Source organism: Lampris incognitus, chromosome 8 (genome assembly GCF_029633865.1).
Source record: "Lampris incognitus isolate fLamInc1 chromosome 8, fLamInc1.hap2, whole genome shotgun sequence".
In the NCBI taxonomy this organism is placed as follows: Eukaryota; Metazoa; Chordata; class Actinopteri; order Lampriformes; family Lampridae; genus Lampris; species Lampris incognitus.
The window spans coordinates 41,446,282-41,457,561 of record NC_079218.1 but is presented as its reverse complement, the minus strand read 5'-3'; positions in this window follow the sequence as shown (position 1 = coordinate 41,457,561).

The following is an 11,280-nucleotide window of genomic DNA, read 5'->3' as shown; positions in this document are numbered from 1 at the left end:
CACTCTCCTCTTCTAACTACACACTTAATTTCTTCTTTCAGTCACAACTTTGCATGATTTGTATTCCAACTATCTAAATTAACGAGTTTTTTTATGTCTTACCTTAGCTTACTCAGGTAGGGGCTGTTGTCACTGCTTGCCTGGCTTATAACAACAGATGGAGGTTGACCCATCCTCCAAATACAGCACTGTTAGCACACACAGTAAATAAAAGATAAAAAGAATAAAATAAAAAATCCACTGATCAGCATCTGCTGTATTTCTATGAGCCGCTGGGACAATCCACATAAGGATGAGATTTTACACTTCATTACAAATATTTTCAAAGAATATGCTTCACTTAGGTGACAGAAAAGGGTTCAATGATTTTGCTTATCGGATTGGCAAATTTAAGTCAAAACTGCCACTAATGGCGCAAAATGAGTTTTCCAGGGACTTGTCAATGCACTTTCACAGGACAAGCACCCATGCAGTGGTTTGCACCATAGTCCCAAACGGGGCTAGGTGGAAAATTGTAGAATGTAGATTCTCAAGTCGATTGGTAGCACAAGCAATCCTTTCACATTATAGGGAGTCATTTAATTCACTACCACCATCAGAAATATTGCTTGATGCAGCCTTAAGTAGTTTTTTTCAAAAAAAAAGAAGAAAAGTTAATGTCCCTTTAGGGGCTCCGTATATAGGTATATTAAAGGTGTGATCAGTAAAAATTGGCCTCTATCACAGTAAAAATGATCATCATGTATCAGGAGGTTGGAAAGAGTTGTAGATCTATCCCAACTGCAAAACGAGAGCTTTGCCAGATGCTGATTTCTGATTTTCAACATTTAAAGTTAACATTTAAAACTGTAGTACAATGACTGCTCAGACAGGCTCCAGCATCCCCGCGACCCTGAGAGCAGGATAAGCAGTTTGGATAATGGATGGATGTGGTATTTACAGTTCATTTCAAGCTAAATCTTTTACTACCAATTATCTACCCCAGATTTTGTCATTTTGTATATATATTTTTTTAATTTGTTTTACATTTTTTAATAATTTGTTGTGATTTTGTAATTTTGGGGATTTTGATGTTGTTTAGTTATCACACAGCAAGTAAAAACAAAAAGAAAAAAGAACAGACGCTGTGTCATCTGTATTACAACTGGAAAATAAAAGTAACAGTAACAGTTATGGAAGTCGGTCTGTGAAATTTAAATCCCGCCTTGTGACTCTGCAATGCCACAGGAGGTCAGTGTTTTCCAATGGAAAATCCCAACCCTTGGGCACGGTTTGCTCATCATGCCACAGTGTAGTCTGGATTAACCTCTCCTCTCCTCTCCTCTCCTCCCCCAAACCCTCCTCAACTCACCATCTGAATGTCTCCATCCTCATATTGTGGAGCTCTAAACCTACCTTTTGTCTGGTTCTTTTACTTATTTTTGTAGTTTTCACCCATGACGCCTTTTTTGATATCTAAATCATTAGATACAGGATGTATTAGCCTTTTTTTTAGGGTAGCGGTTTGTTTTAACAAACCTTACTGACACTTTTACAGTATAGTGCAGTATTACAATCAAGGCTTGAATTTGAAAAAAGCAAAGCATACTCAGAATAAGATGTGTGAGAAGATCTTTCTTTCCAAGGCAGAATGAAAATGCAGAAAGAACGATAAAATTAGACTTTTATACAGAAATGTCAGGGAACGATATGAGAAACAGACAGTGGAGGGGGAAAAGGTAGAACGGGAAAGTAAAAGACAGCAGAGAAAGTGTATTTGTGCATGTTTGGCTTGTGTGTGTGTGAGAGAGAGGGATAATGAAACTGATAGATGATGATGATGATGATGATGATGAAGCAGAATGAAAACATCGCAAAAATCTCAACAGCAGATATATGGATTCTCATAAAAGTTTCCGAGCAGGGCAGATACAGAACGGTTATATATTTGTGATGAAAATAGACAGTTTTGGAGATGTTTAGCTGTTTGTTTTTATTTTTTGTGAAAGATTCCCCCCATCACCAAATTATTGGTGGAGTGTTTGGCATCTTCTCGGGTGGAGGAGACATAATGATGCCAAAACTCAGATCTTTTTTTTTAACACTTTTATTGAATTTTTTCAAAATATATTATACAGTATTATGTAACATGTAAAATAAAGCCCCTCCCCCCTTTTCCAACCCTCTGGTCTCTCCAACGCATCCTCCCAATCCCCACCCAGTCCCACCCCAGCAGGCTACAAACTGTCCACAACTAATTCAAATAACAATAACAACGGCAATAATAAAATAAATTACACAAAGGTGTACATTTCACAAAGGAGCAAGAGAAAAAAAACCAGATAATAAGAGAATGCAATCATTTATACAGCTACACATATTAATCCCCACATTCTTACATTCCTCCATACAATAATTGCAGCACTATGCATCTCTCCAATTTGTTGTCGCAGTAACAGTAGTGAAATAACATATAAATGGGGCCCACATTTTACTGAACTCAGCCTTGTTCCCCCTTAAAGTAGACTTAATCTTTTCTAGTTTTAGATGGAACATGACATCCCTTAGCCATCTGGGGTGGGAAGGGGGTTTGGGGTTTTTCCCAGTTGAGCAAAATAAGACGACGTGCTAGCATGCAAGCAAAAGCAGCTATATTAGAGATGTTTCTTGACCAGATAGCATTCTCTGGTTTTACACAAAAAATGGCGGCCAGTGGCTCTGGTTCAGCTAATATGTTGTAGGCGTCACTCAGAGACGTGAAAATTGAACCCCAGAAAGTATGCAGACAAGGGCATGACCAAAACATAGTATGAATTCAAGTGGCCGGTGCTGATTTTCATTTATCACAGGTAGGGTCCAGATTTGGGTAAATTTTGGCTAGTTTGGCTTTTGTAAAGTGGATACGATGCACAGTCTTAAATTGGATGGGCCCATGTTTGCTGCAAGGAGGTGAAGCATGTACTTGTTTAAGAATAGCACTCCAAGTTTCGTTTAGAATTGGGGGGCCTAAATCCTGTTCCCATTGTGTTCTTATACCTACTGACTCGGGGTTCATCTCACCAATGGGTCCATAAATCCAGGAGATTACATAATTTTTATCTGTATCCAGCGACAATATCAACTGGAGTAGTTGGAGGCATGATGGGAGAGGAGTTTTTTTGAAAAAATTCCTCAATTGTAAATATCAAAAGAAGTGAATACATGCTAGTTTATATTTTGCTGCCAGCTGTTTGAAGGATGCAAATATCCCCTCCATATAAAGATCCTTAAAAAACTGTATCCCCCCCCTCCCATGCCAGACACGGAAGGCCGCATCCATCATCGCTGGTGTAAAGAGGTGATTAGACATAATAGGCACCATAACCAAACGCTTGCTGAATTGTGATCAGATTTTAAGTGTGTGAGATGACACAAGATTGTTGACTGGGCTGCCTGTAGAAACCTGTAGGGCAGAGGAGACTAGAGAGCAAATAGGAAGGTTAGAAGACTCTGCTGCAACCCGGTCTGGCACAATGTCACCAGAGTAACCCTTTGCCCAAAACATAACTTTGTGGATATTACTTGGCCAATGATAATGCAAAAGCTTGGGCATGGCCATTCTTCCCCCATCTTCTGTCTCTCTAGGAAGCACCTACTGATACGTGGCAGCTTATTGTTCCATATAGATTTTGAGAGAATACTATCCTGTCCAGGGTGTCTCCCCACCTGCTGCCCAGTGACTGCTGGGATGGGCTCCAGCATCCCCACGGCCCTGTGTAGCGGTTTGGATAATGGATGGATGGATGGACTATCAATTAGGGCAAACTCTCTCTTTGAAATGATCATTGGAATGTTTTGAAATCGATATAGAAATCTAGGGACTACATTCATTTTAATCAAATTGATGTGACCTGCTATTGGTAAGGCTGGGGTATGCCACCGCTCTAAATCTTGTTTACATTTATCTACCCAAGGTGTTAGGGTTGAGTTTAAGAAGGCAGTTAAAGGATCTAGGAACCGCTATGCCAAGGTATTTAAAGTGGGAGCTCACCCTCCTGAAGGGGGAAGCAGAAGAAGGCATATTTTGAATTGACAGGCTATAATTCGCTTTTCTCCAGATTTAATTTGTAGCCAGACAACTTCCCGAAGGGATCTAATCTGAAACCCAGATCTTAAAATCACTTTAAAGCACTGAATGTCAGCGCTTTGAGCTAGCCCACACACATTTTCCCCCAAGAAATGTACTTTCTAGTCACTAGCTCTGTCAAGGAAGAACGTACGGGTGTAGTAGGGTGTTGTTGTTGGACGGAAGCGCTCAGCCTCGGCAGATGGCTGCAATTTCCAGGCGCTTTTGTGTTGGGGGTTGAGGAACGGCAGGCGACGTGGACTTTCACAGGGACATGTAGACTTGGTATTAACCAACGTGCAGCCATTCCACTACTAAAACCAGGGCCTCATGCATGAATGTTCTCTTATATTTGTTCTTGTGCAAGGCAATAAAAGGGAAATAAGGAAATGACACGTGGGCACTGGTCAGTTTTGCTCTTACCCACAGGAGAATGTTGATGAACTGCATTTGATCGTAAATTGGATGTGCAAGTCAGGCATTTTTCAATTAGCATAAGAAAACACCCCAATAAACCCATGTAGGGGCAGCAGACTTATCCTGCTCAGGGTCGCGGGGATGCTGGAGCCCATCCCAGCAGTCATTGGGCGGCAGGCGGGGAGACACCCTGGCCAGGCCGCCAGGCCCATGTTTAAATAAAATCTTAAAATATATAAAATATTCAGTACTCAGTTGTTAAAGTGCAATATGAGGCATGATACCGTCTCCCTTTAAATGAGGCCTCCGCTAGCTAGCCATGACTGTCACTGTTTGTAATGCCAGCATGAGGCCCATTGTCTCTCTCTCTCTGCTTCTTTCTGTCTCTTATCACCTCCATGCAAGTCAGTAACTGCCCCCCCCCACACACACACATGCAAACTGCCGTCCTCTTTCAGTCCACTGAGTCTGTCTGTGCTATCAGCCCACTGACTCACGGTGCCTCAGTTCACCTAGCTCGTAGCCGTCTTTCTATTTTCGGTGTACCCTCCTATGCCAGGACCTGATGCCTTGTTGTTGGTCCACTGGGGGTCTTAATGTTTGTGTGCATGTCTGTGCATATACAGACAGTAGAGACTGTGCAATGTGCTTGAAAGCCTAATCCAATATGCCAAATGGCAAATGTGATTGTTTCACTCTTGCTTTTCTGTATTAGGGTGACTGCCACAACTACACTGGCAGTGTACATAGACAACTGAAGGGTGTAATATAGCTAACCAGTCATTGTGGCAGCAAGCGGACACAAGATGTGAGTTTGCAGATGAAATCCATTCATCCATCCATCCCTCCATTATCCAAAGCGCTTATCCTGCTCAGGGTCATAAGGATGCTGGAGCTTATCCCAGCAGTCATTGGGTGGCAGGCGGGGAGAAACCCTGGACAGGCCGCCAGTCCATCACCCACCGATTCACCTGACCTACAAGTGTTTAGACTGTGGGAGGAAACCGGAGCACCTGGAGGAAACCCACGCAGACACGGAGAGAACATGCAAACTCCACACAGAGGACGACCCGGGGCGACCCCCAAGGTTGGACTACCCCGGGGCTTCAACCCAGGACCATCTTGCTATGAGGCGACCATGCTTACCACTGAGCCAACATGCCGCCCCCGAGTGTTAGCTTTTACAAGCAAATTCTATTCAAAGGACATAACTGTTATGAGGGGGTGTCGTTTTTCTAGACATAGCAAAAACCCATGCATAACAGACAGGAAGCCATCAGCGGGCGGAGGCACAAGTGGAAAAAACACATCCACGCAGATGAAATCATGATTAAAAATAAAGACACAGCATCAAAATAAAAAATGCTTTATCTTCTAGGTTGAAGTGGACAATTGGTGTGCTTTATGTGGAATGGAAAAACACATGGATGAAGAGGGAGTGGCGGGAGGGGTGAAGAGACACTGGAATAGCTGAAAGAAAAGGGGGGCAGTAGAACTCACTCAAAAGCCCTATTGGCAGTTCCTGCTGTGTGGGAAATGTGCAAAACCCCAACAAATGACCCATTTCCTTATGCCTTCTATCAGTCCTGTACTTTTGTTTTAAATTTGTCACTGCCAGTTTCTCAGACAACATCCCTCCCCAACGGAAATGGGTTTCTGAGTGGATGCACCTTGTCTTGATGGTCATAGATGAGCTAAAAACATGGATGGAATACCCCAGAAAGGTGAATCGGTTCATCTGGATACAACGTGTAGTGGGAGAAACATTTCATCACTCGTCCAAGTGACTTCGTCAGTCTCAACTGACTGCAGGTATCCCCAAAACTTAACTGAATTGTACACCGGGGAAACCGAACAGTCGCTGGACAAGAGGAGGGCACAACACACGAGAGAGAACGCGCCAGGCCAGGACTCCACAGTCTACACCCACCTACAGGCCAGTGGCCACTCTTTCAAAGATGAGGATGTGCACATGTGTTGCTGTTATTGTTTTGTGACTTTATTCTCTTTGATTAGTATCAACAAAAAATAACTATTGCTACAGTTTTATCTCACGTTATATTGAGTTGAAAGTTGCTGCAAGATCCGACAAAGAGATTTGTGTTGATTGCAAAGACTGCAGTGTTTTTCCATTGGCCAGATTATTTCCATTTAGCAAAGCCCTTCCTACTGTTTTTTTCCCAAGTCTTTATGATCCTCTGGGAAAGAAAGAAACCCCCCCCCCAAAAAAATAAAATCTTCAAAGCAACTAATGAGCCTGTCAATTAAGAATCTTTTAGCTGTCAGAGCTAGACTTACTGAAGTGTTTCCAGCTGTTAATATGCCTCACACACACACACACAACTTTGAAGACTGTTAAATATATGCGAGTTTGATTTTATATTTTGTTCACCCCAAAATTATTTAACAAATTCCACACTGGAATGCTGCTTCTATAACTAAGTGAGCACTTGGCTTCCAGATTTTATACTGCTTTTCTTTGGTCTGAAAGTTGTATTAAAATGCACAATTTAACAAAAGTGTTTTGTTAAATTGTGGATGGGTTTAGCGTTTGTTTTGCTCTTGTTTTTGCATTTGCTTGCTTTACTCTCAGGCTTTACACTCGCTCTGCAAGCAGTTCTACTGCTGTGCGCTCAGGTGTGTGTGTGTGTGTGTGTGTGTGTGTGTGTGTGTTTTCGTTCTTAGCGTTCTGATTACTGTAAAAGGATCCATCAACTTTGCACTTTGCACAAGTCTGGTTAAATAATGGGAAGTTCATTTTCAATGATGGGAAAACGGAGGTAGAGAAAAGGAAGGAGTGAAAATGGGCTCGAAAGAGGCATGCAGATATACTGAAATGAGTCGAGGGATAGAAATGAATTCAAGAAAATTTAAACGTATGTTTCTGGATGTTCATGTCTTTCTGTTATCCCGTCTAAATTTCTCTGCACCTTATTTGAAAAACCAGACCAAGTTACCAGGAATCAGCAGCACTTTGTCATTTCATTTCATGCAGTTGTGCGCACGAAATGAAACGAAACATTGTTTCCCCCCAGCCCTCAGCAGTGCAACACAAAGACAACAACACATATCCAAAAACTACAAGAACACATATATACAAACTAACACATATATCCAAACTAAAAAATAAATAAATCACTGTCCAGGAGAAGGAAGGCCAGCCAGGATGACTGTCGGAACTGCCGGTCTGCATGGGCTAGCAGTTAGCTTAGCCTGCCCCGCTTCCGCGTCCTGTCTCGCCGCCCTTGGTGCCACCTCTTCCAGCGCAGCTCCGTGCAGGGCCGTGGTCCCTCCAGGGGCCCACGGGACGCAGCAGACCAAACTCTCCCAGCCGTTAGACGAAGACACAAATTTAGACGCCGACGTGGACAAAGACACCGCATGGACGCTACTGGGTGAGGCTGCCGCCAACGTGAATTCGCGGCCGCCATCCTCCCACGCCAGAAGTAGACAGTTATTAAATTACAAGAAACTATAAACCAACCTCTAATCCATGCAAATCTTGTTTTACTTAATCTGCTGTGTAGTATAGTGGACGATATCGCGAGAACAGAGAGACAGGAAGTGAGGGGGGAGAGAATGTACTGGAGTGAGAGGATGGACAATAAAGAAGAGTTAAAAATAAGTATTGCTTCTTTATTGGATGACACAGCATTGGCGACGAGGATAAAATGAGAGAATTGAAATGACCTCAAACTAAGACGTTTGAAACGGAACTTGAATAGGAGACGACGAGTCGTTTGCATCGGGAACCTGGACCGCGGCAGCCTCCGGTGTTCGGCTATCTCCGCCTCCCCCGCTGGACCTTGAAGCATCGGACCAGTACGCGGAATATAAAATGTGGAAAGAATCGTGCACAATTTTTGAAATAGCCGGCGGATCTGTGGAGGCAGAGGTTGCAGTACGGAGAGCTACGCTATTGCACCCGGCCAGAGGAGCTTTGCTAATCTTCCGGGAGAAAAAGGGTACGTTTGCTCAGATAGTAGCTGCCCTTGACACATATTTCACGCCACGGAGAAATGCGGTTTTGGAAAGACACAAGCATTAACAAAGGCAGTCTATTGATGCCTTTGTTAATGCTTTGAGAGAACTAGCGAAATCCTGTGAATTTGGCACACTAGAAGACGACATACTGAGGGATCAAATAGTGGAAAAGTGAGCAATGAAAAGACTGCAGGACAAATTATTGCAGGAGGAAGGATTCTCTTTAGAAAGAACTCTCTAGGTCGCTAGACTTTTTGAAGCAGCACACGCCGAGTCTAAAGTGTTTTCAGAAAACAGTGGTAGCAGCCAGACTAGAGACAGTCATGTTAACTTCACTAGAAATGCAGAGGCTGCTCATGCAGACAGAACCGGAAGTAAAAGCACAGACGAAGAACAGTGCAACAGCGACACTGTGTGTTTCAGGTGTGGAATAGCAACTCATAAAGCAGATGACTGTGGAGCCAAAACAGCGAAATAAATGCATGTATTGCAAGAAAACTGGACATTATGCATGTGTATGCAAAGAAAAAGATAACTTGCAAAAAGAAAAGAAACGTGACAGAAAGTATAAACCAGTAAGAGCAGTGAAGGACCCTTCAGACTCAGACTCTGATGAGTTTATACATGCAATAGATCCACAAGGTAAAGAAACAATAAGAATAAATGGTCAAACGATTAAGATGGTAATAAACACAGGAAGGGGAAGAAACCTCATAGGAGAACATCTATATAAGAAAGTGTTTTTGCACAAAGCTGAACTGAAACAGACTAAGAAGAGATTCTATGACCAGAGGACTCCACTAAAGTGTCTAGGTTACTTTAAAGCACAACTGGCATGGCAAGACAATGTCATAACAGAAAAGGTTTATGTTATTAAAGGAAACGTGGAAACAGTGATGGGCATAAAATCATGCTTTGCATTAAAGATATTGACTCCTGGAGGAAATGTAAATATAAATGCAGTGGACCAGATAAATAGATTCAGTCAATTAGCACAAGAATATGAGTCACTTGTTAAAGGACTAGGACTGATTACTGGTTACAGTCACAGAGTATCAGTCTATAAGAAAGTCTCACCTGCAGGTCAGGGTTTGAGGAGAGCCCCTTATCCAATGATAGAAGCTTTAAACCAGGAACTAGACAAAATGCTTGAGGATGGTAGTGTAATGTACACAAATAAGTAGACACGCTAGCCCTTGGCTAACGGGTTGCAGCGGTTCTCGACTGCCCCCCTGATTTTGCTTCAGTATCATCGAAGAGGTGAATGAAGGATCTGAGTGGATTTCTAATATTCTACTTACACCAAAGAAAGACACGAGAAGTGAGACTAAGCATAGATCTCCGGGAAGTAAATAAAACTGTAATCAGAGAGAGTCACCCAGTACCAACTGTGGACAGTATACTGCAAGCTGTGCAAGGAGCAAAAATATTTGCTAAAGTGGATGCAAGAAAAGGATTCTGGCAAGTAGAGTTAGCCCCAGAGTCAAGACACCTGACTACTTTCATCACACACAGAGGGTGCTATGGTTTCAGGAAGGTTCCCTTTGGACTGTCAAGTGCACTTGAGGCCTATCACAAGGCTATGGACTCGATGCTAACAGGGATGCCAGGTATCGTTTGCTACATGGATGACGTGACAGTACATGCTGAAAATGAGAAACAACTGGAAAAGAGACTATGACAAGTATTGCAGAAATGCAGACAGAGGTCAACCCTGAATAGAGACAAATGTGTTTTTGGGTTACAACAGATTGAAATGTTAGGACATGTGATTTCAGCTGAAGGAATAAAAACCAGACCCCCCCAAAAATAGAGGCTGTTTGTGATGCCCCGAGACCTGATAATGTGCAGCAACTGTGTTCCGTCTTAGGCACATGTGGATTTCTGATGAAATTAATACCCGACTATGCAAACATATCAGAACCACTCAGGAGACTGACATGGAAAGGACAACAAGAGTGGGAGTGGATGTCAGAGACAGAAAAGTCATTCAATAAAATGAAAAGAGCACTGGTAAGTGAACCATGCCTAGCATATTACAAGATCAATGCACCATTTGTAGTCATAAGTGACACAAGCCCAGTAGGACTTGGAGCATTCTTGCCACAGGGACAAACAGATGGACAGAATAAGCCAATTGCTTATGCAAGCTGCTCACTGACTCCTACCGAAAGACGCTATTCCCAGATAGAGCGAGAAGATCTTGGATGTGTATGGGCAGTCGTACACTTTAGAACATACTTATGGGGAGGCAAGTTCACACTCCAAACGGATCACGAACCTGTCATATATATATGTTCAACCCCGAGAAGTTAACAGTCTTACCACCCAGAATTCAAAGACTGGGTTTAAGATTACAACCATATGACTACAAAATAGAACACATGGTGGGAAAGTCTGATGTAGCAGACTCACTGTCAAGACTACCCTTACCAGAAACAGAAGAAAATGGGTATGTTGAACCATATGTGGACAAAGTGCTTTCCGTAACTATGCATGATTTGCAAGCTATGACACTTGAGGACATTAAACATGCGATGACAGAGGATCAAACACTAAAACAGCTGACAACAATAGTGGAAACAGGAAAATGGCCGAACCCAATTACAGAAGAACTACGGCCATACGAAAGATGCTTGAGTGAGTAGTCAACATATGATGGACTGATACTATGAGGGCACAGGATTGTGTTACCGAAACAGAAAATGACACAAGCGCTGAGAATTGCACTCGAGATCCACCAGGGAGTGGTCCGCACAAAACAATATCTGAGGAGCAAATTCTGTTGGCCTAAT